Consider the following 23,902-nt stretch of genomic DNA (forward strand, 5'->3'; position numbering starts at 1 on the left):
TGCAGGCATTAAATGAAAGAAGTCAGTGTTCCAGCAGAGGGAGACAACGTTTCAGAAAAGGCATTGTAGCAAACCAAAAAAGAAATTTTAAGCGCAGCAGAGTAACCAGCTCACATACCTGTTAGCTCAGGTGAGTTTAAAAGGCTGCTGTTGATAACAAGGGCATTTGCTAAATAGATGGTGTGTGTGCAACAATATACTGAAAGGTCAATTATATTGTGCAGCTTATCTCACCACCTGTAGTTATTTAGGTGAAAGCTCCAAAATGCTTGCCTAATATGTCTGTTTATCCAAAAGGAAGTATAGAGGGAGAGCTAGATAGATAGCATTGCATTACATTACATTACATGGCAATGCAATGCACAGTTGCTGAAGTTGAACCAAAATGAGCTTGTCATCTGGCTTCTGCAACTTTTAACATGAAAAATCCAATGAGGAGAAGAAAAGCAAAGCCAAAGAGTCCATCCCAAAATCCGACAAACAAGCAAAATGAACAAAAAGCATTGAATTCAATTCTTTCTGATTTTAGAAACTGCATTAAAGAAGGGGTGCACCGGTCCTGGAGATACTGCAATACCAGGTCAATGCGTGGAGTGGACAGAGCAAGCTCTTTTTCCATCTCCCTGTTCTAAAAATCCATTTAATATATGGTCCCCAGATAGGGGACGTATCAGATATTAAACTGATAAGAACAGATACTACACTTGATCTTAGCCAAAAGGCCGAGAAGCGATAACCAGAATTGGTTTCCGACTACGGTGCCACCCAAGGATTCTGAAAAGTCCATTTGTGGAGATGGCCACCTGGACTCCCGTTAAGAAGACATGCTGTCAACCTCTAGATCCCTCACATGCCTGCACTTTTCGGCTTGCTGCTGCTGCAATCCACGCGTTTTAGATCTGCATAACTCCACCTCTTTTAGCACAGTACCCTCAACCCCCGGCTGTTCCCACCCGCCTCAACACCGTTGGAAGGGAGGAGAACCAATTAAGGCGGGGGGGGGGGGGGTGGAACGAGCAGCTGTCTACCCTTAGCAGGAGGGTTGCTGATTAATTACCTCTCCTGCTGCTGCTGCTGCTGGCTGTCCAGCAGCAGACTGAAGGTGGCTGCTGCTGTGCGCAGGTATATAAAGGCTCAGAGCCTATTATGACACGCGCAGCCAGCGTTCCATTGCCACATTCCGTCTACTGCAGGCGGGATACCTGGATGGCTGAATGTCACTGAGAAGCTCACAGAGACCGCCATAAGCAACAGTTTAAAAGAATGCCACAGACTAATCAACCAAACTTTTTGGGTTGGTTTCTCTTTTATAGTCTGCAGGCATTAAATGAAAGAAGTCAGTGTTCCAGCAGAGGGAGACAACGTTTCAGAAAAGGCATTGTAGCAAACCAAAAAAGAAATTTTAAGCGCAGCAGAGTAACCAGCTCACATACCTGTTAGCTCAGGTGAGTTTAAAAGGCTGCTGTTGATAACAAGGGCATTTGCTAAATAGATGGTGTGTGTGCAACAATATACTGAAAGGTCAATTATATTGTGCAGCTTATCTCACCACCTGTAGTTATTTAGGTGAAAGCTCCAAAATGCTTGCCTAATATGTCTGTTTATCCAAAAGGAAGTATAGAGGGAGAGCTAGATAGATAGCATTGCATTACATTACATTACATGGCAATGCAATGCACAGTTGCTGAAGTTGAACCAAAATGAGCTTGTCATCTGGCTTCTGCAACTTTTAACATGAAAAATCCAATGAGGAGAAGAAAAGCAAAGCCAAAGAGTCCATCCCAAAATCCGACAAACAAGCAAAATGAACAAAAAGCATTGAATTCAATTCTTTCTGATTTTAGAAACTGCATTAAAGAAGGGGTGCACCGGTCCTGGAGATACTGCAATACCAGGTCAATGCGTGGAGTGGACAGAGCAAGCTCTTTTTCCATCTCCCTGTTCTAAAAATCCATTTAATATATGGTCCCCAGATAGGGGACGTATCAGATATTAAACTGATAAGAACAGATACTACACTTGATCTTAGCCAAAAGGCCGAGAAGCGATAACCAGAATTGGTTTCCGACTACGGTGCCACCCAAGGATTCTGAAAAGTCCATTTGTGGAGATGGCCACCTGGACTCCCGTTAAGAAGACATGCTGTCAACCTCTAGATCCCTCACATGCCTGCACTTTTCGGCTTGCTGCTGCTACAATCCACGCGTTTTAGATCTGCATAACTCCACCTCTTTTAGCACAGTACCCTCAACCCCCGGCTGTTCCCACCCGCCTCAACACCATTGGAAGGGAGGAGAACCAATTAAGGCGGGGGGGGGGTGGAACGAGCAGCTGTCTACCCTTAGCAGGAGGGTTGCTGATTAATTACCTCTTCTGCTGCTGCTGCTGCTGGCTGTCCAGCAGCAGACTGAAGGTGGCTGCTGCTGTGCACAGGTATATAAAGGCTCAGAGCCTATTATGACACGCGCAGCCAGCGTTCCATTGCCACATTCCGTCTACTGCAGGCGGGATACCTGGATGGCTGAATGTCACTGAGAAGCTCACAGAGACCGCCATAAGCAACAGTTTAAAAGAATGCCACAGACTAATCAACCAAACTTTTTGGGTTGGTTTCTCTTTTATAGTCTGCAGGCATTAAATGAAAGAAGTCAGTGTTCCAGCAGAGGGAGACAACGTTTCAGAAAAGGCATTGTAGCAAACCAAAAAAGAAATTTTAAGCGCAGCAGAGTAACCAGCTCACATACCTGTTAGCTCAGGTGAGTTTAAAAGTCTGCTGTTGATAACAAGGGCATTTGCTAAATAGATGGTGTGTGTGCAACAATATACTGAAAGGTCAATTATATTGTGCAGCTTATCTCACCACCTGTAGTTATTTAGGTGAAAGCTCCAAAATGCTTGCCTAATATGTCTGTTTATCCAAAAGGAAGTATAGAGGGAGAGCTAGATAGATAGCATTGCATTACATTACATTACATGGCAATGCAATGCACAGTTGCTGAAGTTGAACCAAAATGAGCTTGTCATCTGGCTTCTGCAACTTTTAACATGAAAAATCCAATGAGGAGAAGAAAAGCAAAGCCAAAGAGTCCATCCCAAAATCCGACAAACAAGCAAAATGAACAAAAAGCATTGAATTCAATTCTTTCTGATTTTAGAAACTGCATTAAAGAAGGGGTGCACCGGTCCTGGAGATACTGCAATACCAGGTCAATGCGTGGAGTGGACAGAGCAAGCTCTTTTTCCATCTCCCTGTTCTAAAAATCCATTTAATATATGGTCCCCAGATAGGGGACGTATCAGATATTAAACTGATAAGAACAGATACTACACTTGATCTTAGCCAAAAGGCCGAGAAGCGATAACCAGAATTGGTTTCCGACTACGGTGCCACCCAAGGATTCTGAAAAGTCCATTTGTGGAGATGGCCACCTGGACTCCCGTTAAGAAGACATGCTGTCAACCTCTAGATCCCTCACATGCCTGCACTTTTCGGCTTGCTGCTGCTGCAATCCACGCGTTTTAGATCTGCATAACTCCACCTCTTTTAGCACAGTACCCTCAACCCCCGGCTGTTCCCACCCGCCTCAACACCGTTGGAAGGGAGGAGAACCAATTAAGGTGGGGGGGGGGGGGGTGGAACGAGCAGCTGTCTACCCTTAGCAGGAGGGTTGCTGATTAATTACCTCTCCTGCTGCTGCTGCTGCTGGCTGTCCAGCAGCAGACTGAAGGTGGCTGCTGCTGTGCGCAGGTATATAAAGGCTCAGAGCCTATTATGACACGCGCAGCCAGCGTTCCATTGCCACATTCCGTCTACTGCAGGCGGGATACCTGGATGGCTGAATGTCACTGAGAAGCTCACAGAGACCGCCATAAGCAACAGTTTAAAAGAATGCCACAGACTAATCAACCAAACTTTTCGGGTTGGTTTCTCTTTTATAGTCTGCAGGCATTAAATGAAAGAAGTCAGTGTTCCAGCAGAGGGAGACAACGTTTCAGAAAAGGCATTGTAGCAAACCAAAAAAGAAATTTTAAGCGCAGCAGAGTAACCAGCTCACATACCTGTTAGCTCAGGTGAGTTTAAAAGGCTGCTGTTGATAACAAGGGCATTTGCTAAATAGATGGTGTGTGTGCAAAAATATACTGAAAGGTCAATTATATTGTGCAGCTTATCTCACCACCTGTAGTTATTTAGGTGAAAGCTCCAAAATGCTTGCCTAATATGTCTGTTTATCCAAAAGGAAGTATAGAGGGAGAGCTAGATAGATAGCATTGCATTACATTACATTACATGGCAATGCAATGCACAGTTGCTGAAGTTGAACCAAAATGAGCTTGTCATCTGGCTTCTGCAACTTTTAACATGAAAAATCCAATGAGGAGAAGAAAAGCAAAGCCAAAGAGTCCATCCCAAAATCCGACAAACAAGCAAAATGAACAAAAAGCATTGAATTCAATTCTTTCTGATTTTAGAAACTGCATTAAAGAAGGGGTGCACCGGTCCTGGAGATACTGCAATACCAGGTCAATGCGTGGAGTGGACAGAGCAAGCTCTTTTTCCATCTCCCTGTTCTAAAAATCCATTTAATATATGGTCCCCAGATAGGGGACGTATCAGATATTAAACTGATAAGAACAGATTTTTTTTTTTTTTTTTTTTTTCCAAAGCCCGAATTCGTGTACAAAACCCGAGTGCGCTTAAAAAAGTGACAAGTGCCACAAAAAAAGTGCACTAGGATGCTGGTCTTCTTGAAACCCTCTCCAAAAGGAGAAGGTTCCCCCAAACCATTCCCCGTCCCTCCGAGCCAAAAGGCCACAGCGAGGAACAGGGACAAAAAGCCACCTCCAGCCGAAGCCAGAGGCGACCCAATCTTACCCCCAGCACCTGCCCGAGTTCTCACCCGAGCAAGGCACTGGGAGCCAAAGACTGTGCTCCCCTCCCGGAAGAGGGGAGCCAACAACGCTCTCCTCCCGAAAGAGGAGAGCCAGGGGGGTTCAGGGGGGAGCGGAACCTGATGGCCACACACTCCCCCCCTAGACCTGCCAAGAGAGGAACCCGTAAGGGAACCGCATCCCGACAAAATCCTAGTAGGACGTGACACACGTGAATAAGTGGACACACAGTGACAAAGAAATTAAATAAATAGTGAAGGTTTCACAGTATAATACTGCCCGGACCTTCGACCGGGAATTGAAAAATTCCCCATCCTAAGGCCAGAAGGCCCGGAATAAGGGTGTGTGCGAAGAAAGAAAATTTGAAGTGCTTGTGCAAATGTGCCATAAACTCAAGTGGGGTTCCCAATCCCAGTGAGTTAAGGCACCCCAGGGTCACCACTCCTGGGGCACTTCACACTTCGGGCTTTCGATCTTCCCCGGCCCAATGGCGTCGATCCTGGGGGGCCATGCTTTCCACCAGATGACTATATTAGCCACCTGGCGTACTAACAAGCGCCTAAACCCCAGTGTGCATAATGTATCAATCTACTAGGGCGGCCAACATCCAAAACCGCCTTTTCGAAAGATACTACACTTGATCTTAGCCAAAAGGCCGAGAAGCGATAACCAGAATTGGTTTCCGACTACGGTGCCACCCAAGGATTCTGAAAAGTCCATTTGTGGAGATGGCCACCTGGACTCCCGTTAAGAAGACATGCTGTCAACCTTTAGATCCCTCACATGCCTGCACTTTTCGGCTTGCTGCTGCTGCAATCCACGCGTTTTAGATCTGCATAACTCCACCTCTTTTAGCACAGTACCCTCAACCCCCGGCTGTTCCCACCCGCCTCAACACCGTTGGAAGGGAGGAGAACCAATTAGGCGGGGGGGGGTGGAACGAGCAGCTGTCTACCCTTAGCAGGAGGGTTGCTGCTTAATTACCTCTCCTGCTGCTGCTGCTGCTGGCTGTCCAGCAGCAGACTGAAGGTGGCTGCTGCTGTGCGCAGGTATATAAAGGCTCAGAGCCTATTATGACACGCGCAGCCAGCGTTCCATTGCCACATTCCGTCTACTGCAGGCGTGATACCTGGATGGCTGAATGTCACTGAGAAGCTCACAGAGACCGCCATAAGCAACAGTTTAAAAGAATGCCACAGACTAATCAACCAAACTTTTTGGGTTGGTTTCTCTTTTATAGTCTGCAGGCATTAAATGAAAGAAGTCAGTGTTCCAGCAGAGGGAGACAACGTTTCAGAAAAGGCATTGTAGCAAACCAAAAAAGAAATTTTAAGCGCAGCAGAGTAACCAGCTCACATACCTGTTAGCTCAGGTGAGTTTAAAAGGCTGCTGTTGATAACAAGGGCATTTGCTAAATAGATGGTGTGTGTGCAACAAAATACTGAAAGGTCAATTATATTGTGCAGCTTATCTCACCACCTGTAGTTATTTAGGTGAAAGCTCCAAAATGCTTGCCTAATATGTGTGTTTATCCAAAAGGAAGTATAGAGGGAGAGCTAGATAGATAGCATTGCATTACATTACATTACATGGCAATGCAATGCACAGTTGCTGAAGTTGAACCAAAATGAGCTTGTCATCTGGCTTCTGCAACTTTTAACATGAAAAATCCAATGAGGAGAAGAAAAGCAAAGCCAAAGAGTCCATCCCAAAATCCGACAAACAAGCAAAATGAACAAAAAGCATTGAATTCAATTCTTTCTGATTTTAGAAACTGCATTAAAGAAGGGGTGCACCGGTCCTGGAGATACTGCAATACCAGGTCAATGCGTGGAGTGGACAGAGCAAGCTCTTTTTCCATCTCCCTGTTCTAAAAATCCATTTAATATATGGTCCCCAGATAGGGGACGTATCAGATATTAAACTGATAAGAACAGATACTACACTTGATCTTAGCCAAAAGGCCGAGAAGCGATAACCAGAATTGGTTTCCGACTACGGTGCCACCCAAGGATTCTGAAAAGTCCATTTGTGGAGATGGCCACCTGGACTCCCGTTAAGAAGACATGCTGTCAACCTCTAGATCCCTCACATGCCTGCACTTTTCGGCTTGCTGCTGCTGCAATCCACGCGTTTTAGATCTGCATAACTCCACCTCTTTTAGCACAGTACCCTCAACCCCCGGCTGTTCCCACCCGCCTCAACACCGTTGGAAGGGAGGAGAACCAATTAAGGCGGGGGGGGGGGTGGAACGAGCAGCTGTCTACCCTTAGCAGGAGGGTTGCTGATTAATTACCTCTCCTGCTGCTGCTGCTGCTGGCTGTCCAGCAGCAGACTGAAGGTGGCTGCTGCTGTGCGCAGGTATATAAAGGCTCAGAGCCTATTATGACACGCGCAGCCAGCGTTCCATTGCCACATTCCGTCTACTGCAGGCGGGATACCTGGATGGCTGAATGTCACTGAGAAGCTCACAGAGACCGCCATAAGCAACAGTTTAAAAGAATGCCACAGACTAATCAACCAAACTTTTTGGGTTGGTTTCTCTTTTATAGTCTGCAGGCATTAAATGAAAGAAGTCAGTGTTCCAGCAGAGGGAGACAACGTTTCAGAAAAGGCATTGTAGCAAACCAAAAAAGAAATTTTAAGCGCAGCAGAGTAACCAGCTCACATACCTGTTAGCTCAGGTGAGTTTAAAAGGCTGCTGTTGATAACAAGGGCATTTGCTAAATAGATGGTGTGTGTGCAACAATATACTGAAAGGTCAATTATATTGTGCAGCTTATCTCACCACCTGTAGTTATTTAGGTGAAAGCTCCAAAATGCTTGCCTAATATGTGTGTTTATCCAAAAGGAAGTATAGAGGGAGAGCTAGATAGATAGCATTGCATTACATTACATTACATGGCAATGCAATGCACAGTTGCTGAAGTTGAACCAAAATGAGCTTGTCATCTGGCTTCTGCAACTTTTAACATGAAAAATCCAATGAGGAGAAGAAAAGCAAAGCCAAAGAGTCCATCCCAAAATCCGACAAACAAGCAAAATGAACAAAAAGCATTGAATTCAATTCTTTCTGATTTTAGAAACTGCATTAAAGAAGGGGTGCACCGGTCCTGGAGATACTGCAATACCAGGTCAATGCGTGGAGTGGACAGAGCAAGCTCTTTTTCCATCTCCCTGTTCTAAAAATCCATTTAATATATGGTCCCCAGATAGGGGACGTATCAGATATTAAACTGATAAGAACAGATACTACACTTGATCTTAGCCAAAAGGCCGAGAAGCGATAACCAGAATTGGTTTCCGACTACGGTGCCACCCAAGGATTCTGAAAAGTCCATTTGTGGAGATGGCCACCTGGACTCCCGTTAAGAAGACATGCTGTCAACCTCTAGATCCCTCACATGCCTGCACTTTTCGGCTTGCTGCTGCTGCAATCCACGCGTTTTAGATCTGCATAACTCCACCTCTTTTAGCACAGTACCCTCAACCCCCGGCTGTTCCCACCCGCCTCAACACCGTTGGAAGGGAGGAGAACCAATTAAGGCGGGGGGGGGGTGGAACGAGCAGCTGTCTACCCTTAGCAGGAGGGTTGCTGATTAATTACCTCTCCTGCTGCTGCTGCTGCTGGCTGTCCAGCAGCAGACTGAAGGTGGCTGCTGCTGTGCGCAGGTATATAAAGGCTCAGAGCCTATTATGACACGCGCAGCCAGCGTTCCATTGCCACATTCCGTCTACTGCAGGCGGGATACCTGGATGGCTGAATGTCACTGAGAAGCTCACAGAGACCGCCATAAGCAACAGTTTAAAAGAATGCCACAGACTAATCAACCAAACTTTTTGGGTTGGTTTCTCTTTTATAGTCTGCAGGCTTTAAATGAAAGAAGTCAGTGTTCCAGCAGAGGGAGACAACGTTTCAGAAAAGGCATTGTAGCAAACCAAAAAAGAAATTTTAAGCGCAGCAGAGTAACCAGCTCACATACCTGTTAGCTCAGGTGAGTTTAAAAGTCTGCTGTTGATAACAAGGGCATTTGCTAAATAGATGGTGTGTGTGCAACAATATACTGAAAGGTCAATTATATTGTGCAGCTTATCTCACCACCTGTAGTTATTTAGGTGAAAGCTCCAAAATGCTTGCCTAATATGTCTGTTTATCCAAAAGGAAGTATAGAGGGAGAGCTAGATAGATAGCATTGCATTACATTACATTACATGGCAATGCAATGCACAGTTGCTGAAGTTGAACCAAAATGAGCTTGTCATCTGGCTTCTGCAACTTTTAACATGAAAAATCCAATGAGGAGAAGAAAAGCAAAGCCAAAGAGTCCATCCCAAAATCCGACAAACAAGCAAAATGAACAAAAAGCATTGAATTCAATTCTTTCTGATTTTAGAAACTGCATTAAAGAAAGGGTGCACCGGTCCTGGAGATACTGCAATACCAGGTCAATGCGTGGAGTGGACAGAGCAAGCTCTTTTTCCATCTCCCTGTTCTAAAAATCCATTTAATATATGGTCCCCAGATAGGGGACGTATCAGATATTAAACTGATAAGAACAGATACTACACTTGATCTTAGCCAAAAGGCCGAGAAGCGATAACCAGAATTGGTTTCCGACTACGGTGCCACCCAAGGATTCTGAAAAGTCCATTTGTGGAGATGGCCACCTGGACTCCCGTTAAGAAGACATGCTGTCAACCTCTAGATCCCTCACATGCCTGCACTTTTCGGCTTGCTGCTGCTGCAATCCACGCGTTTTAGATCTGCATAACTCCACCTCTTTTAGCACAGTACCCTCAACCCCCGGCTGTTCCCACCCACCTCAACACCGTTGGAGGGGAGGAGAACCAATTAAGGCGGGGGGGGGGGTGGATCGAGCAGCTGTCTACCCTTAGCAGGAGGGTTGCTGATTAATTACCTCTCCTGCTGCTGCTGCTGCTGGCTGTCCAGCAGCAGACTGAAGGTGGCTGCTGCTGTGCGCAGGTATATAAAGGCTCAGAGCCTATTATGACACGCGCAGCCAGCGTTCCATTGCCACATTCCGTCTACTGCAGGCGGGATACCTGGATGGCTGAATGTCACTGAGAAGCTCACAGAGACCGCCATAAGCAACAGTTTAAAAGAATGCCACAGACTAATCAACCAAACTTTTTGGGTTGGTTTCTCTTTTATAGTCTGCAGGCATTAAATGAAAGAAGTCAGTGTTCCAGCAGAGGGAGACAACGTTTCAGAAAAGGCATTGTAGCAAACCAAAAAAGAAATTTTAAGCGCAGCAGAGTAACCAACTCACATACCTGTTAGCTCAGGTGAGTTTAAAAGGCTGCTGTTGATAACAAGGGCATTTGCTAAATAGATGGTGTGTGTGCAACAATATACTGAAAGGTCAATTATATTGTGCAGCTTATCTCACCACCTGTAGTTATTTAGGTGAAAGCTCCAAAATGCTTGCCTAATATGTCTGTTTATCCAAAAGGAAGTATAGAGGGAGAGCTAGATAGATAGCATTGCATTACATGACATTACATGGCAATGCAATGCACAGTTGCTGAAGTTGAACCAAAATGAGCTTGTCATCTGGCTTCTGCAACTTTTAACATGAAAAATCCAATGAGGAGAAGAAAAGCAAAGCCAAAGAGTCCATCCCAAAATCCGACAAACAAGCAAAATGAACAAAAAGCATTGAATTCAATTCTTTCTGATTTTAGAAACTGCATTAAAGAAGGGGTGCACCGGTCCTGGAGATACTGCAATACCAGGTCAATGCGTGGAGTGGACAGAGCAAGCTCTTTTTCCATCTCCCTGTTCTAAAAATCCATTTAATATATGGTCCCCAGATAGGGGACGTATCAGATATTAAACTGATAAGAACAGATTTTTTTTCTATCGAAAGCCGAATTCGTGTACAAAACCCGAGTGCGCTTAAAAAAGTGACAAGTGCCACAAAAAAAGTGCACTAGGATGCTGGTCTTCTTGAAACCCTCTCCAAAAGGAGAAGGGTCCCCCAAACCATTCCCCGTCCCTCCGAGCCAAAAGGCCACAGCGAGGAACAGGGACAAAAAGCCACCTCCAGCCGAAGCCAGAGGCGACCCAATCTTACCCCCAGCACCTGCCCGAGTTCTCACCCGAGCAAGGCACTGGGAGCCAAAGACTGTGCTCCCCTCCCGGAAGAGGGGAGCCAACAACGCTCTCCTCCCGAAAGAGGAGAGCCAGGGGGGTTCAGGGGGGAGCGGAACCTGATGGCCACACACTCCCCCCCTAGACCTGCCAAGAGAGGAACCCGTAAGGGAACCGCATCCCGACAAAATCCTAGTAGGACGTGACACACGTGAATAAGTGGACACACAGTGACAAAGAAATTAAATAAATAGTGAAGGTTGCACAGTATAATACTGCCCGGACCTTCGACCGGGAATTGAAAAATTCCCCATCCTAAGGCCAGAAGGCCCGGAATAAGGGTGTGTGCGAAGAAAGAAAATTTGAAGTGCTTGTGCAAATGTGCCATAAACTCAAGTGGGGTTCCCAATCCCAGTGAGTTAAGGCACCCCAGGGTCACCACTCCTGGGGCACTTCACACTTCGGGCTTTCGATCTTCCCCCGGCCCAATGGCGTCGATCCTGGGGGGCCATGCTTTCCACCAGATGACTATATTAGCCACCTGGCGTACTAACAAGCACCTAAACCCCAGTGTGCATAATGTATCAATGTACTAGGGCGGCCAACATCCAAAACCGCCTTTTCGAAAGATACTACACTTGATCTTAGCCAAAAGGCCGACTACACTTGATCTTAGCCAAAAGGCCGAGAAGCGATAACCAGAATTGGTTTCCGACTACGGTGCCACCCAAGGATTCTGAAAAGTCCATTTGTGGAGATGGCCACCTGGACTCCCGTTAAGAAGACATGCTGTCAACCTCTAGATCCCTCACATGCCTGCACTTTTCGGCTTGCTGCTGCTGCAATCCACGCGTTTTAGATCTGCATAACTCCACCTCTTTTAGCACAGTACCCTCAACCCCCGGCTGTTCCCACCCGCCTCAACACCGTTGGAAGGGAGGAGAACCAATTAAGGCGGGGGGGGGGGGGTGGAACGAGCAGCTGTCTACCCTTAGCAGGAGGGTTGCTGATTAATTACCTCTCCTGCTGCTGCTGCTGCTGGCTGTCCAGCAGCAGACTGAAGGTGGCTGCTGCTGTGCGCAGGTATATAAAGGCTCAGAGCCTATTATGACACGCGCAGCCAGCGTTCCATTGCCACATTCCGTCTACTGCAGGCGGGATACCTGGATGGCTGAATGTCACTGAGAAGCTCACAGAGACCGCCATAAGCAACAGTTTAAAAGAATGCCACAGACTAATCAACCAAACTTTTTGGGTTGGTTTCTCTTTTATAGTCTGCAGGCATTAAATGAAAGAAGGCAGTGTTCCAGCAGAGGGAGACAACGTTTCAGAAAAGGCATTGTAGCAAACCAAAAAAGAAATTTTAAGCGCAGCAGAGTAACCAGCTCACATACCTGTTAGCTCAGGTGAGTTTAAAAGGCTGCTGTTGATAACAAGGGCATTTGCTAAATAGATGGTGTGTGTGCAACAATATACTGAAAGGTCAATTATATTGTGCAGCTTATCTCACCACCTGTAGTTATTTAGGTGAAAGCTCCAAAATGCTTGCCTAATATGTCTGTTTATCCAAAAGGAAGTATAGAGGGAGAGCTAGATAGATAGCATTGCATTACATTACATTACATGGCAATGCAATGCACAGTTGCTGAAGTTGAACCGAAATGAGCTTGTCATCTGGCTTCTGCAACTTTTAACATGAAAAATCTAATGAGGAGAAGAAAAGCAAAGCCAAAGAGTCCATCCCAAAATCCGACAAACAAGCAAAATGAACAAAAAGCATTGAATTCAATTCTTTCTGATTTTAGAAACTGCATTAAAGAAGGGGTGCACCGGTCCTGGAGATACTGCAATACCAGGTCAATGCGTGGAGTGGACAGAGCAAGCTCTTTTTCCATCTCCCTGTTCTAAAAATCCATTTAATGTATGGTCCCCAGATAGGGGACGTATCAGATATTAAACTGATAAGAACAGATACTACACTTGATCTTAGCCAAAAGGCCGAGAAGCGATAACCAGAATTGGTTTCCGACTACGGTGCCACCCAAGGATTCTGAAAAGTCCATTTGTGGAGATGGCCACCTGGACTCCCGTTAAGAAGACATGCTGTCAACCTCTAGATCCCTCACATGCCTGCACTTTTCGGCTTGCTGCTGCTGCAATCCACGCGTTTTAGATCTGCATAACTCCACCTCTTTTAGCACAGTACCCTCAACCCCCGGCTGTTCCCACCCGCCTCAACTCCGTTGGAAGGGAGGAGAACCAATTAAGGCGGGGGGGGGGTGGAACGAGCAGCTGTCTACCCTTAGCAGGAGGGTTGCTGATTAATTACCTCTCCTGCTGCTGCTGCTGCTGGCTGTCCAGCAGCAGACTGAAGGTGGCTGCTGCTGTGCGCAGGTATATAAAGGCTCAGAGCCTATTATGACACGCGCAGCCAGCGTTCCATTGCCACATTCCGTCTACTGCAGGCGGGATACCTGGATGGCTGAATGTCACTGAGAAGCTCACAGAGACCGCCATAAGCAACAGTTTAAAAGAATGCCACAGACTAATCAACCAAACTTTTTGGGTTGGTTTCTCTTTTATAGTCTGCAGGCATTAAATGAAAGAAGTCAGTGTTCCAGCAGAGGGAGACAACGTTTCAGAAAAGGCATTGTAGCAAACCAAAAAAGAAATTTTAAGCGCAGCAGAGTAACCAGCTCACATACCTGTTAGCTCAGGTGAGTTTAAAAGGCTGCTGTTGATAACAAGGGCATTTGCTAAATAGATGGTGTGTGTGCAACAATATACTGAAAGGTCAATTATATTGTGCAGCTTATCTCACCACCTGTAGTTATTTAGGTGAAAGCTCCAAAATGCTTGCCTAATATGTCTGTTTATCCAAAAGGAAGTATAGAGGGAGAGCTAGATAGATAGCATTGCATTACATTACATTACATGGCAATGCAATGCACAGTTGGTGAAGTTGAACCAAAATGAGCTTGTCATCTGGCTTCTGCAACTGTTAACATGAAAAATCCAATGAGGAGAAGAAAAGCAAAGCCAAAGAGTCCATCCCAAAATCCGACAAACAAGCAAAATGAACAAAAAGCATTGAATTCAATTCTTTCTGATTTTAGAAACTGCATTAAAGAAGGGGTGCACCGGTCCTGGAGATACTGCAATACCAGGTCAATGCGTGGAGTGGACAGAGCAAGCTCTTTTTCCATCTCCCTGTTCTAAAAATCCATTTAATATATGGTCCCCAGATAGGGGACGTATCAGATATTAAACTGATAAGAACAGATACTACACTTGATCTTAGCCAAAAGGCCGAGAAGCGATAACCAGAATTCGTTTCCGACTACGGTGCCACCCAAGGATTCTGAAATGTCCATTTGTGGAGATGGCCACCTGGACTCCCGTTAAGAAGACATGCTGTCAACCTCTAGATCCCTCACATGCCTGCACTTTTCGGCTTGCTGCTGCTGCAATCCACGCATTTTAGATCTGCATAACTCCACCTCTTTTAGCACAGTACCCTCAACCCCCGGCTGTTCCCACCCGCCTCAACACCGTTGGAAGGGAGGAGAACCAATTAAGGCGGGGGGGGGGTGGAACGAGCAGCTGTCTACCCTTAGCAGGAGGGTTGCTGATTAATTACCTCTCCTGCTGCTGCTGCTGCTGGTGGCTGTCCAGCAGCAGACTGAAGGTGGCTGCTGCTGTGCGCAGGTATATAAAGGCTCAGAGCCTATTATAACACGCGCAGCCAGCGTTCCATTGCCACATTCCGTCTACTGCAGGCGGGATACCTGGATGGCTGAATGTCACTGAGAAGCTCACAGAGACCGCCATAAGCAACAGTTTAAAAGAATGCCACAGACTAATCAACCAAACTTTTTGGGTTGGTTTCTCTTTTATAGTCTGCAGGCATTAAATGAAAGAAGTCAGTGTTCCAGCAGAGGGAGACAACGTTTCAGAAAAGGCATTGTAGCAAACCAAAAAATAAATTTTAAGCGCAGCAGAGTAACCAGCTCACATACCTGTGAGCTCAGGTGAGTTTAAAAGGCTGCTGTTGATAACAAGGGCATTTGCTAAATAGATGGTGTGTGTGCAACAATATACTGAAAGGTCAATTATATTGTGCAGCTTATCTCACCACCTGTAGTTATTTAGGTGAAAGCTCCAAAATGCTTGCCTAATATGTCTGTTTATCCAAAAGGAAGTATAGAGGGAGAGCTAGATAGATAGCATTGCATTACATTACATTACATGGCAATGCAATGCACAGTTGCTGAAGTTGAACCAAAATGAGCTTGTCATCTGGCTTCTGCAACTTTTAACATGAAAAATCCAATGAGGAGAAGAAAAGCAAAGCCAAAGACTCAATCCCAAAATCCGACAAACAAGCAAAATGAACAAAAAGCATTGAATTCAATACTTTCTGATTTTAGAAAATGCATTAAAGAAGGGGTGCACCGGTCCTGGAGATACTGCAATACCAGGTCAATGCGTGGAGTGGACAGAGCAAGCTCTTTTTCCATCTCCCTGTTCTAAAAATCCATTTAATATATGGTCCCCAGATAGGGGACGTATCAGATATTAAACTGATAAGAACAGATACTACACTTGATCTTAGCCAAAAGGCCGAGAAGCGATAACCAGAATTGGTTTCCGACTACGGTGCCACCCAAGGATTCTGAAAAGTCCATTTGTGGAGATGGCCACCTGGACTCCCGTTAAGAAGACATGCTGTCAACCTCTAGATCCCTCACATGCCTGCACTTTTCGGCTTGCTGCTGCTGCAATCCACGCGTTTTAGATCTGCATAACTCCACCTCTTTTAGCACAGTACCCTCAACCCCCGGCTGTTCCCACCCGCCTCAACTCCGTTGGAAGGGAGGAGAACCAATTAAGGCGGGGGGGGGGGGTGGAACGAGCAGCTGTCTACCCTTAGCAGGAGGGTTGCTGATTAATTACCTCTCCTGCTGCTGCTGCTGCTGGCTGTCCAGCAGCAGACTGAAGGTGGCTGCTGCTGTGCGCAGGTATATAAAGGCTCAGAGCCTATTATGACACGCGCAGCCAGCGTTCCATTGTCACATTCCGTCTACTGCAGGCGGGATACCTGGATGGCTGAATGTCACTGAGAAGCTCACAGAGACCGCCATAAGCAACAGTTTAAAAGAATGCCACAGACTAATCAACCAAACTTTTTAAGTTGGTTTCTCTTTTATAGTCTGCAGGCATTAAATGAAAGAAGTCAGTGTTCCAGCAGAGGGAGACAACGTTTCAGAAAAGGCATTGTAGCAAACCAAAAAAGAAATTTTAAGCGCAGCAGAGTAACCAGCTCACATACCTGTTAGCTCAGGTGAGTTTAAAAGGCTGCTGTTGATAACAAGGGCATTTGCTAAATAGATGGTGTGTGTGCAACAATATACTGAAAGGTCAATTATATTGTGCAGCTTATCTCACCACCTGTAGTTATTTAGGTGAAAGCTCCAAAATGCTTGCCTAATATGTCTGTTTATCCAAAAGGAAGTATAGAGGGAGAGCTAGATAGATAGCATTGCATTACATTACATTACATGGCAATGCAATGCACAGTTGGTGAAGTTGAACCAAAATGAGCTTGTCATCTGGCTTCTGCAACTGTTAACATGAAAAATCCAATGAGGAGAAGAAAAGCAAAGCCAAAGAGTCCATCCCAAAATCCGACAAACAAGCAAAATGAACAAAAAGCATTGAATTCAATTCTTTCTGATTTTAGAAACTGCATTAAAGAAGGGGTGCACCGGTCCTGGAGATACTGCAATACCAGGTCAATGCGTGGAGTGGACAGAGCAAGCTCTTTTTCCATCTCCCTGTTCTAAAAATCCATTTAATATATGGTCCCCAGATAGGGGACGTATCAGATATTAAACTGATAAGAACAGATACTACACTTGATCTTAGCCAAAAGGCCGAGAAGCGATAACCAGAATTGGTTTCCGACTACGGTGCCACCCAAGGATTCTGAAAAGTCCATTTGTGGAGATGGCCACCTGGACTCCCGTTAAGAAGACATGCTGTCAACCTCTAGATCCCTCACATGCCTGCACTTTTCGGCTTGCTGCTGCTGCAATCCACGCGTTTTAGATCTGCATAACTCCACCTCTTTTAGCACAGTACCCTCAACCCCCGGCTGTTCCCACCCGCCTCAACACCGTTGGAAGGGAGGAGAACCAATTAAGGCGGGGGGGGGGGTGGAACGAGCAGCTGTCTACCCTTAGCAGGAGGGTTGCTGATTAATTACCTCTCCTGCTGCTGCTGCTGCTGGCTGTCCAGCAGCAGACTGAAGGTGGCTGCTGCTGTGCGCAGGTATATAAAGGCTCAGAGCCTATTATGACACGCGCAGCCAGCGTTCCATTGCCACATTCCGTCTACTGCAGGCGGGATACCTGGATGGCTGAATGTCACTGAGAAGCTCACAGAGACCGCCATAAGCAACAGTTTAAAAGAATGCCACAGACTAATCAACCAAACTTTTTGGGTTGGTTTCTCTTTTATAGTCTGCAGGCATTAAATGAAAGAAGTCAGTGTTCCAGCAGAGGGAGACAACGTTTCAGAAAAGGCATTGTAGCAAACCAAAAAAGAAATTTTAAGCGCAGCAGAGTAACCAGCTCACATACCTGTTAGCTCAGGTGAGTTTAAAAGGCTGCTGTTGATAACAAGGGCATTTGCTAAATAGATGGTGTGTGTGCAACAATATACTGAAAGGTCAATTATATTGTGCAGCTTATCTCACCACCTGTAGTTATTTAGGTGAAAGCTCCAAAATGCTTGCCTAATATGTCTGTTTATCCAAAAGGAAGTATAGAGGGAGAGCTAGATAGATAGCATTGCATTACATTACATTACATGGCAATGCAATGCACAGTTGCTGAAGTTGAACCAAAATGAGCTTGTCATCTGGCTTCTGCAACTTTTAACATGAAAAATCCAATGAGGAGAAGAAAAGCAAAGCCAAAGAGTCCATCCCAAAATCCGACAAACAAGCAAAATGAACAAAAAGCATTGAATTCAATTCTTTCTGATTTTAGAAACTGCATTAAAGAAGGGGTGCACCGGTCCTGGAGATACTGCAATACCAGGTCAATGCGTGGAGTGGACAGAGCAAGCTCTTTTTCCATCTCCCTGTTCTAAAAATCCATTTAATATATGGTCCCCAGATAGGGGACGTATCAGATATTAAACTGATAAGAACAGATACTACACTTGATCTTAGCCAAAAGGCCGAGAAGCGATAACCAGAATTGGTTTCCGACTACGGTGCCACCCAAGGATTCTGAAAAGTCCATTTGTGGAGATGGCCACCTGGACTCCCGTTAAGAAGACATGCTGTCAACCTCTAGATCCCTCACATGCCTGCACTTTTCGGCTTGCTGCTGCTGCAATCCACGCGTTTTAGATCTGCATAACTCCACCTCTTTTAGCACAGTACCCTCAACCCCCGGCTGTTCCCACCCGCCTCAACACCGTTGGAAGGGAGGAGAACCAATTAAGGCGGGGGGGGGGGGTGGAACGAGCAGCTGTCTACCCTTAGCAGGAGGGTTGCTGATTAATTACCTCTCCTGCTGCTGCTGCTGCTGGCTGTCCAGCAGCAGACTGAAGGTGGCTGCTGCTGTGCGCAGGTATATAAAGGCTCAGAGCCTATTATGACACGCGCAGCCAGCGTTCCATTGCCACATTCCGTCTACTGCAGGCGGGATACCTGGATGGCTGAATGTCACTGAGAAGCTCACAGACACCGCCATAAGCAACAGTTTAAAAGAATGCCACAGACTAATCAACCAAACTTTTTGGGTTGGTTTCTCTTTTATAGTCTGCAGGCATTAAATGAAAGAAGTCAGTGTTCCAGCAGAGGGAGACAACGTTTCAGAAAAGGCATTGTAGCAAACCAAAAAAGAAATTTTAAGCGCAGCAGAGTAACCAGCTCACATACCTGTTAGCTCAGGTGAGTTTAAAAGGCTGCTGTTGATAACAAGGGCATTTGCTAAATAGATGGTGTGTGTGCAACAATATACTGAAAGGTCAATTATATTGTGCAGCTTATCTCACCACCTGTAGTTATTTAGGTGAAAGCTCCAAAATGCTTGCCTAATATGTCTGTTTATCCAAAAGGAAGTATAGAGGGAGAGCTAGATAGATAGCATTGCATTACATTACATTACATGGCAATGCAATGCACAGTTGCTGAAGTTGAACCAAAATGAGCTTGTCATCTGGCTTCTGCAACTTTTAACATGAAAAATCCAATGAGGAGAAGAAAAGCAAAGCCAAAGAGTCCATCCCAAAATCCGACAAACAAGCAAAATGAACAAAAAGCATTGAATTCAATTCTTTCTGATTTTAGAAACTGCATTAAAGAAGGGGTGCACCGGTCCTGGAGATACTGCAATACCAGGTCAATGCGTGGAGTGGACAGAGCAAGCTCTTTTTCCATCTCCCTGTTCTAAAAATCCATTTAATATATGGTCCCCAGATAGGGGACGTATCAGATATTAAACTGATAAGAACAGATACTACACTTGATCTTAGCCAAAAGGCCGAGAAGCGATAACCAGAATTGGTTTCCGACTACGGTGCCACCCAAGGATTCTGAAAAGTCCATTTGTGGAGATGGCCACCTGGACTCCCGTTAAGAAGACATGCTGTCAACCTCTAGATCCCTCACATGCCTGCACTTTTCGGCTTGCTGCTGCTGCAATCCACGCGTTTTAGATCTGCATAACTCCACCTCTTTAAGCACAGTACCCTCAACCCCCGGCTGTTCCCACCCGCCTCAACACCGTTGGAAGGGAGGAGAACCAATTAAGGCGGGGGGGGGTGGAACGAGCAGCTGTCTACCCTTAGCAGGAGGGTTGCTGATTAATTACCTCTCCTGCTGCTGCTGCTGCTGGCTGTCCAGCAGCAGACTGAAGGTGGCTGCTGCTGTGCGCAGGTATATAAAGGCTCAGAGCCTATTATGACACGCGCAGCCAGCGTTCCATTGCCACATTCCGTCTACTGCAGGAGGGATACCTGGATGGCTGAATGTCACTGAGAAGCTCACAGAGACCGCCATAAGCAACAGTTTAAAAGAATGCCACAGACTAATCAACCAAACTTTTTGGGTTGGTTTCTCTTTTATAGTCTGCAGGCATTAAATGAAAGAAGTCAGTGTTCCAGCAGAGGGAGACAACGTTTCAGAAAAGGCATTGTAGCAAACCAAAAAAGAAATTTTAAGCGCAGCAGAGTAACCAGCTCACATACCTGTTAGCTCAGGTGAGTTTAAAAGGCTGCTGTTGATAACAAGGGCATTTGCTAAATAGATGGTGTGTGTGCAACAATATACTGAAAGGTCAATTATATTGTGCAGCTTATCTCACCACCTGTAGTTATTTAGGTGAAAGCTCCAAAATGCTTGCCTAATATGTCTGTTTATCCAAAAGGAAGTATAGAGGGAGAGCTAGATAGATAGCATTGCATTACATTACATTACATGGCAATGCAATGCACAGTTGCTGAAGTTGAACCAAAATGAGCTTGTCATCTGGCTTCTGCAACTTTTAACATGAAAAATCCAATGAGGAGAAGAAAAGCAAAGCCAAAGAGTCCATCCCAAAATCCGACAAACAAGCAAAATGAACAAAAAGCATTGAATTCAATTCTTTCTGATTTTAGAAACTGCATTAAAGAAGGGGTGCACCGGTCCTGGAGATACTGCAATACCAGGTCAATGCGTGGAGTGGACAGAGCAAGCTCTTTTTCCATCTCCCTGTTCTAAAAATCCATTTAATATATGGTCCCCAGATAGGGGACGTATCAGATATTAAACTGATAAGAACAGATACTACACTTGATCTTAGCCAAAAGGCCGAGAAGCGATAACCAGAATTGGTTTCCGACTACGGTGCCACCCAAGGATTCTGAAAAGTCCATTTGTGGAGATGGCCACCTGGACTCCCGTTAAGAAGACATGCTGTCAACCTCTAGATCCCTCACATGCCTGCACTTTTCGGCTTGCTGCTGCTGCAATCCACGCGTTTTAGATCTGCATAATTCCACCTCTTTTAGCACAGTACCCTCAACCCCCGGCTGTTCCCACCCGCCTCAACACCGTTGGAAGGGAGGAGAACCAATTAAGGCGGGGGGGGGGGTGGAAAGAGCAGCTGTCTACCCTTAGCAGGAGGGTTGCTGATTAATTACCTCTCCTGCTGCTGCTGCTGCTGGCTGTCCAGCAGCAGACTGAAGGTGGCTGCTGCTGTGCGCAGGTATATAAAGGCTCAGAGCCTATTATGACACGCGCAGCCAGCGTTCCATTGCCACATTCCGTCTACTGCAGGCGGGATACCTGGATGGCTGAATGTCACTGAGAAGCTCACAGAGACCGCCATAAGCAACAGTTTAAAAGAATGCCACAGACTAATCAACCAAACTTTTTGGGTTGGTTTCTCTTTTATAGTCTGCAGGCATTAAATGAAAGAAGTCAGTGTTCCAGCAGAGGGAGACAACGTTTCAGAAAAGGCATTGTAGCAAACCAAAAAAGAAATTTTAAGCGCAGCAGAGTAACCAGCTCACATACCTGTTAGCTCAGGTGAGTTTAAAAGGCTGCTGTTGATAACAAGGGCATTTGCTAAATAGATGGTGTGTGTGCAACAATATACTGAAAGGTCAATTATATTGTGCAGCTTATCTCACCACCTGTAGTTATTTAGGTGAAAGCTCCAAAATGCTTGCCTAATATGTCTGTTTATCCAAAAGGAAGTATAGAGGGAGAGCTAGATAGATAGCATTGCATTACATTACATTACATGGCAATGCAATGCACAGTTGCTGAAGTTGAACCAAAATGAGCTTGTCATCTGGCTTCTGCAACTTTTAACATGAAAAATCCAATGAGGAGAAGAAAAGCAAAGCCAAAGAGTCCATCCCAAAATCCGACAAACAAGCAAAATGAACAAAAAGCATTGAATTCAATTCTTTCTGATTTTAGAAACTGCATTAAAGAAGGGGTGCACCGGTCCTGGAGATACTGCAATACCAGGTCAATGCGTGGAGTGGACAGAGCAAGCTCTTTTTCCATCTCCCTGTTCTAAAAATCCATTTAATATATGGTCCCCAGATAGGGGACGTATCAGATATTAAACTGATAAGAACAGATACTACACTTGATCTTAGCCAAAAGGCCGAGAAGCGATAACCAGAATTGGTTTCCGACTACGGTGCCACCCAAGGATTCTGAAAAGTCCATTTGTGGAGATGGCCACCTGGACTCCCGTTAAGAAGACATGCTGTCAACCTCTAGATCCCTCACATGCCTGCACTTTTCGGCTTGCTGCTGCTGCAATCCACGCGTTTTAGATCTGCATAACTCCACCTCTTTTAGCACAGTACCCTCAACCCCCGGCTGATCCCACCCGCCTCAACACCGTTGGAAGGGAGGAGAACCAATTAAGGCGGGGGGGGGGGTGGAACGAGCAGCTGTCTACCCTTAGCAGGAGGGTTGCTGATTAATTACCTCTCCTGCTGCTGCTGCTGCTGGCTGTCCAGCAGCAGACTGAAGGTGGCTGCTGCTGTGCGCAGGTATATAAAGGCTCAGAGCCTATTATGACACGCGCAGCCAGCGTTCCATTGCCACATTCCGTCTACTGCAGGCGGGATACCTGGATGGCTGAATGTCACTGAGAAGCTCACAGAGACCGCCATAAGCAACAGTTTAAAAGAATGCCACAGACTAATCAACCAAACTTTTTGGGTTGGTTTCTCTTTTATAGTCTGCAGGCATTAAATGAAAGAAGTCAGTGTTCCAGCAGAGGGAGACAACGTTTCAGAAAAGGCATTGTAGCAAACCAAAAAAGAAATTTTAAGCGCAGCAGAGTAACCAGCTCACATACCTGTTAGCTCAGGTGAGTTTAAAAGGCTGCTGTTGATAACAAGGGCATTTGCTAAATAGATGGTGTGTGTGCAACAATATACTGAAAGGTCAATTATATTGTGCAGCTTATCTCACCACCTGTAGTTATTTAGGTGAAAGCTCCAAAATGCTTGCCTAATATGTCTGTTTATCCAAAAGGAAGTATAGAGGGAGAGCTAGATAGATAGCATTGCATTACATTACATTACATGGCAATGCAATGCACAGTTGCTGAAGTTGAACCAAAATGAGCTTGTCATCTGGCTTCTGCAACTTTTAACATGAAAAATCCAATGAGGAGAAGAAAAGCAAAGCCAAAGAGTCCATCCCAAAATCCGACAAACAAGCAAAATGAACAAAAAGCATTGAATTCAATTCTTTCTGATTTTAGAAACTGCATTAAAGAAGGGGTGCACCGGTCCTGGAGATACTGCAATACCAGGTCAATGCGTGGAGTGGACAGAGCAAGCTCTTTTTCCATCTCCCTGTTCTAAAAATCCATTTAATATATGGTCCCCAGATAGGGGACGCATCAGATATTAAACTGATAAGAACAGATACTACACTTGATCTTAGCCAAAAGGCCGAGAAGCGATAACCAGAATTGGTTTCCGACTACGGTGCCACCCAAGGATTCTGAAAAGTCCATTTGTGGAGATGGCCACCTGGACTCCCGTTAAGAAGACATGCTGTCAACCTCTAGATCCCTCACATGCCTGCACTTTTCGGCTTGCTGCTGCTGCAATCCACGCGTTTTAGATCTGCATAATTCCACCTCTTTTAGCACAGTACCCTCAACCCCCGGCTGTTCCCACCCGCCTCAACACCGTTGGAAGGGAGGAGAACCAATTAAGGCGGGGGGGGGTGGAACGAGCAGCTGTCTACCCTTAGCAGGAGGGTTGCTGATTAATTACCTCTCCTGCTGCTGCTGCTGCTGGCTGTCCAGCAGCAGACTGAAGGTGGCTGCTGCTGTGCGCAGGTATATA

The 23,902-nt window shown here is 45.7% G+C and overlaps 15 non-coding genes and 3 pseudogenes across 15 annotated transcripts; all 18 read right to left on the bottom strand.

The window, feature by feature from the left end:
• Positions 1-543: 543 nt before the first annotated feature.
• On the bottom strand, positions 544-734 carry LOC141218768 (U2 spliceosomal RNA). The gene has a single exon (XR_012287458.1). It is a non-coding gene; the product is annotated as a U2 spliceosomal RNA (small nuclear RNA).
• Positions 735-1,858: 1,124 nt separating this feature from the next.
• On the bottom strand, positions 1,859-2,049 carry LOC141218769 (U2 spliceosomal RNA). The gene has a single exon (XR_012287459.1). It is a non-coding gene; the product is annotated as a U2 spliceosomal RNA (small nuclear RNA).
• Positions 2,050-3,169: 1,120 nt separating this feature from the next.
• LOC141218770 (U2 spliceosomal RNA) lies at positions 3,170-3,360 on the bottom strand. The gene has a single exon (XR_012287460.1). It is a non-coding gene; the product is annotated as a U2 spliceosomal RNA (small nuclear RNA).
• Positions 3,361-4,484: 1,124 nt separating this feature from the next.
• On the bottom strand, positions 4,485-4,690 carry LOC141218385 (U2 spliceosomal RNA; annotated as a pseudogene).
• Positions 4,691-5,465: 775 nt separating this feature from the next.
• On the bottom strand, positions 5,466-5,557 carry LOC141218428 (U2 spliceosomal RNA; annotated as a pseudogene).
• A 1,118-nt stretch (positions 5,558-6,675) lies between these two features.
• LOC141218771 (U2 spliceosomal RNA) lies at positions 6,676-6,866 on the bottom strand. Its single transcript, XR_012287461.1, has one exon. It is a non-coding gene; the product is annotated as a U2 spliceosomal RNA (small nuclear RNA).
• Positions 6,867-7,987: 1,121 nt separating this feature from the next.
• LOC141218772 (U2 spliceosomal RNA) lies at positions 7,988-8,178 on the bottom strand. Its single transcript, XR_012287462.1, has one exon. It is a non-coding gene; the product is annotated as a U2 spliceosomal RNA (small nuclear RNA).
• Positions 8,179-9,298: 1,120 nt separating this feature from the next.
• LOC141218557 (U2 spliceosomal RNA) lies at positions 9,299-9,489 on the bottom strand. The gene has a single exon (XR_012287253.1). It is a non-coding gene; the product is annotated as a U2 spliceosomal RNA (small nuclear RNA).
• A 1,121-nt stretch (positions 9,490-10,610) lies between these two features.
• On the bottom strand, positions 10,611-10,791 carry LOC141218363 (U2 spliceosomal RNA; annotated as a pseudogene).
• A 2,033-nt stretch (positions 10,792-12,824) lies between these two features.
• LOC141218125 (U2 spliceosomal RNA) lies at positions 12,825-13,015 on the bottom strand. Its single transcript, XR_012286886.1, has one exon. It is a non-coding gene; the product is annotated as a U2 spliceosomal RNA (small nuclear RNA).
• Positions 13,016-14,135: 1,120 nt separating this feature from the next.
• LOC141218773 (U2 spliceosomal RNA) lies at positions 14,136-14,326 on the bottom strand. The gene has a single exon (XR_012287463.1). It is a non-coding gene; the product is annotated as a U2 spliceosomal RNA (small nuclear RNA).
• Positions 14,327-15,449: 1,123 nt separating this feature from the next.
• LOC141218774 (U2 spliceosomal RNA) lies at positions 15,450-15,640 on the bottom strand. Its single transcript, XR_012287464.1, has one exon. It is a non-coding gene; the product is annotated as a U2 spliceosomal RNA (small nuclear RNA).
• A 1,122-nt stretch (positions 15,641-16,762) lies between these two features.
• LOC141218776 (U2 spliceosomal RNA) lies at positions 16,763-16,953 on the bottom strand. The gene has a single exon (XR_012287466.1). It is a non-coding gene; the product is annotated as a U2 spliceosomal RNA (small nuclear RNA).
• A 1,121-nt stretch (positions 16,954-18,074) lies between these two features.
• Positions 18,075-18,265, bottom strand: LOC141218777 (U2 spliceosomal RNA). Its single transcript, XR_012287467.1, has one exon. It is a non-coding gene; the product is annotated as a U2 spliceosomal RNA (small nuclear RNA).
• A 1,122-nt stretch (positions 18,266-19,387) lies between these two features.
• LOC141218779 (U2 spliceosomal RNA) lies at positions 19,388-19,578 on the bottom strand. Its single transcript, XR_012287468.1, has one exon. It is a non-coding gene; the product is annotated as a U2 spliceosomal RNA (small nuclear RNA).
• A 1,119-nt stretch (positions 19,579-20,697) lies between these two features.
• On the bottom strand, positions 20,698-20,888 carry LOC141218780 (U2 spliceosomal RNA). The gene has a single exon (XR_012287469.1). It is a non-coding gene; the product is annotated as a U2 spliceosomal RNA (small nuclear RNA).
• Positions 20,889-22,009: 1,121 nt separating this feature from the next.
• On the bottom strand, positions 22,010-22,200 carry LOC141218781 (U2 spliceosomal RNA). Its single transcript, XR_012287470.1, has one exon. It is a non-coding gene; the product is annotated as a U2 spliceosomal RNA (small nuclear RNA).
• Positions 22,201-23,321: 1,121 nt separating this feature from the next.
• LOC141218193 (U2 spliceosomal RNA) lies at positions 23,322-23,512 on the bottom strand. Its single transcript, XR_012286950.1, has one exon. It is a non-coding gene; the product is annotated as a U2 spliceosomal RNA (small nuclear RNA).
• Between the last annotated feature and the right edge of the window lie 390 nt (positions 23,513-23,902).

This window comes from Phyllobates terribilis, unplaced genomic scaffold (assembly GCF_046119375.1).
Source record: "Phyllobates terribilis strain yellow unplaced genomic scaffold, ASM4611937v1 Scaffold_249__1_contigs__length_2872098, whole genome shotgun sequence".
Classification (NCBI taxonomy): domain Eukaryota; kingdom Metazoa; phylum Chordata; class Amphibia; order Anura; family Dendrobatidae; genus Phyllobates; species Phyllobates terribilis.